The 3,747-nt window shown below is 31.7% G+C and overlaps 1 long non-coding RNA gene across 4 annotated transcripts; it reads left to right on the top strand.

Moving 5' to 3' along the window:
- LOC109332446 lies at positions 238-3,067 on the top strand. Of its 4 annotated transcripts, none has more exons than XR_002105903.1 (5): positions 238-356; positions 1,269-1,445; positions 1,534-2,166; positions 2,292-2,384; positions 2,458-3,067. It is a non-coding gene; the product is annotated as an uncharacterized LOC109332446 (long non-coding RNA). The 4 variants fall into 4 exon arrangements; XR_002105902.1 differs by having other exon boundaries at positions 1,269-1,976; positions 2,073-2,166; XR_002105904.1 differs by having other exon boundaries at positions 1,269-2,166; positions 2,458-2,517; positions 2,775-3,067.

The following is a 3,747-nucleotide window of genomic DNA, read 5'->3' as shown; positions in this document are numbered from 1 at the left end:
CTAGGACCAAATATATTAATGTAAGATTTCATAAGACACTACATCAAATTTTGTATTTTGTGGAGGTTTTTGTGTGGAGGTTATTGAAACATCCACAAATAAATCAAATAAGATGGACCAACAATTAAGTGAATATATAGTGGAGGTTTTTATTTAATCTAAACCTCCACTCAATTAAAAAACGAAAGGTTTTAACTATCCATTAGTATTACTTTCCCAAATCCTAAATCTATTTGGAGCAAATAAACGAATGGTTCTCTCACCAAACAAGGAAACCTAAATTCTTCTTTTACTCTCCAATCCTAAATTTATACGCATCTTCCAAGCAAGGAAACGAAAGCTTCAACAATAAACATGTACTCTCTCTTCTTTTCCATTCTCAAGTTTGCAATTTCTCTGTTTAAAGTTTTCATTCATAAAGTTGCTTAAAGTTGTGTGCTTTTCCGTATCCTTTCTCTATTTCCTTTGTCAAAGTTGTTTAAAGTGCTTTTAGACTTTGAAGTTTTAAAATGGTTCCATGATGAACACTTCGTAGCTGCATTTGATTAATTCATCACTTTTGACGTATTATATTGTTGCACTTTTTTACTGAATTCCTGGTTGAAGTTGACTATGGTTAAGTTAAAAAAATTGATGAACTCTGCGGTTAAAGGAATGGGTTATTTTTAGGTCATGATGCTTATGTAAAGAATTGCTTCCTGATTTACCACATGGACTATGACTATTAGAGAAAGTATCGCATTGTATACGTTGGCTTTTTATTTCTACCACGCCCATTTTCTTTTCCTTCTTTGGAAATGGATAGCATGATACTACAACATATTAATTAAACAAGGTGTCAAATAAATATACTATAATCTCTATAAACCAAAATATGCTGACATAACAATGGATGGACTCAGATTCCTAATTTTGAAGATGGAAAAGTAGATGTTAGGAGACTTTTCTCTTTATTTTATAAATGAATCTTTCATATAATGTGACTTTATGTTAGGATAAGAGACTTATTAATACAATAAAGGGTTTTGGTTGAATAGTACACAATAATCTTTATATAGAAGCATCTCAAGCATAAATAATGTATTATGTAGATGATGTTGTCAATGAAGGATGGATTGTTCTGTGCACCTAAAGCCAAAAGACTTAGTATATGATTAAATATATGAATTACAGGAAGTAATGATTAGAAGTACAAGAGTTTGGTTGGTTCTGTGTGAAGGTGAAAATTTAGTCCTTTTCTAAAACTAACATGTTTATCACTCCTGTAGGGTTCATGATTCTCCTTGCTGGATAAGGAAGTTTGGTGCATTCACCAGTTAGATTAACAATTTTTGTGGCATGAAAGGTGGTTTAATGAATAATATTCTTGAGCAATCTGTTAAATATTCTTGATAAGCAAGGTCAGAGAACACCATTTCAGGGCTTAAAGCATCCTTAGCAGCAATGTAGTGATGATATTGGTTATTATAGTCACTTTCATTAATTAAAACTTATATGATTTCTCATAATTCTTGCTTATGTCATATGTTACAGGGAGTATCCAAATTCTTTGTTGTCCCAGAAAAACTAGGTGATATTGTTATAAACCTGATAAAGATATGTATAGTTGTTGGCCTTATTGGATTCCTTTCACTTGCATTCCACACAACATTCTTTAAACCATCGTACTTTCTCATAGGTAATTGTTTTACATAGTTAATGCTATTGTTACTATCATACTTTCTCGAAGGTAATTGTTTTACATAGTTAATGCTATTGTTATTTTCTTTCCTTTATGAAGTTACTTATTATATCCTATTATTATATAATTGTTTTTATCTCTAAATGTTACAATTGGAAACCAGAGTGTTACAATTGCTTTCCATTTGTATTCACATTATAGTTTGTTATCATGTTTTCACAATTACTCTAAATGTTGTTAATGAATTTTCCTGGAGATGAGTTGGGGGATCTTGGAGTATCTGCTCTTCCTGATGGTGAGAGCATTTTTACATGTATTGGTACAATTGAAGGTGGAAAATGAACAGTGTTTGAAGGTTTATCTTATAAACTTTCATTACGTTTTCCTCTAGACTATCCATTCAAGCCACCCCAAGTGAAGTTTGAGACAATGTGCTTCCATCTCGATTTGTCTAGTTTGGCAACATTTGGCTGGACATCCTTCAGGTATTTAATAAGTTGTCGAACAATAGAGAATTTGTGTGTAACATGTATCAAAATCAAATTTACAATTAGGATTTACCATTTTGTTTATATCTAGATGCCACATGAAATGATTATTTTTATTACAGTCCTACTCATGGGTGTCTCTCTTTTATCGGATGAGTGGTCTTCAGCTTACGATTGCAGAACTCGCATTCTATCAATCTAAAGTTTATTGGAAGGTATGTTCTTCCTGTTTATGAGTTTTGTTTTTGCTTTTCTGTTCTTGCCTGAGCCATTTGCTTTTTATAGCAGAGCCTAACCTGGAGAGTCCTCAAAATAGCCTTGTTGCAGCACTTTGGAATGACAAGGAAGGTTGGAAACATATTTTTTAAACTGCCAATATTATGTTTCAGTTATAATAATTTAAATATCAATTATTTTTCGTCATTGTTCCTATCCTATGTTTGCTTCATTTGATCTCAACTTAAATAACTACATTCTTGGAGGGGACTAGAATATTTCTTACCCGCTTCCTTACCATCTAATGCTACAGCAGAGTAGAGGTTTTGAGCTTTGTATATTCTGTTTAATGCATATTTTAATTGGAGCTATGCATGGTATATATCTAGTGCGGATTACAGGAGAATGGTACATAAGCACTATTTTCCTAGAGAAGACGTTGAAAGTTGATTGATATAATTGCAAGGCAAGAACAACTAGTTTCCTCACCATGTAAAGATACATAGAAAAATTATGTAATCTTTAGGTTGCCACTCATAAAAGGAAGGATGCAAGTATGCCTACTACACTTTTGGGTATAAGAGGGCCATCTAGAGCCAGCAATATTTAGGATTTTTGTTATGTATGTTGTTTTTAAAGTGTCATATCAGACTACTTTTAATTTTTTGAGATTTTATGGTGTATTTGGATTCATAATGAAGAATGAAGTATAATTCTATCAACTATGTTACACTACATTGGTTATTTGCAATGAAATTTTATTATTGTTAAGAACATTTGTATTTAATATTATATATTTAAATAATAATTATAAATTAATGAGATTAAAGTTGTGAAAATTAAGAAATTAAATGGAAGTTGAAATCCTCTAGAAACATATAATAGTTACCTCTTCTAGCAGGTTTCTATATGTTATTTTGAGGTTGAAAATCTCCACACTTAACCTTCTCAAATAGTGGAGGTTTAAAGCCTCCATGGTAAACATTACAAAAACCTCCTCAAATAGTGAAGGTTAAAACAATCCTCAAATAGTGAAGGTTAAAAACTTCCACAAATAAACTGCATAGATATCAGAGGTTTTCTAAAACCTCCACAAAACACTTCTAGTGGTCGTAAATGTGGAGGTTTTTGAAACCTTCGCTAATTATAATTATATAGTGGAGGTTAAAAACATATGCTAATTGCATAAAAACATCCACTAAATTCAAAATATGTTGTAGTGAGATCAGAGAGTTGGTAGCTTGTGGACATATACTATTGTAGAAGGTTCATACCTCAGAAGATGCAGCTGATATGTTATTGAGCTTGTTGAACATTTACTAATGTTGGACTATGTAGTGCCCTTAACTCAATAGCGATAGA

The sequence above is a fragment of the Lupinus angustifolius genome, chromosome LG18 (genome assembly GCF_001865875.1).
Source record: "Lupinus angustifolius cultivar Tanjil chromosome LG18, LupAngTanjil_v1.0, whole genome shotgun sequence".
NCBI classification, from domain to species: domain Eukaryota; kingdom Viridiplantae; phylum Streptophyta; class Magnoliopsida; order Fabales; family Fabaceae; genus Lupinus; species Lupinus angustifolius.
Note: the sequence above shows the minus strand (reverse complement) of the source record. Positions and strands in the feature narration are given on the sequence as shown.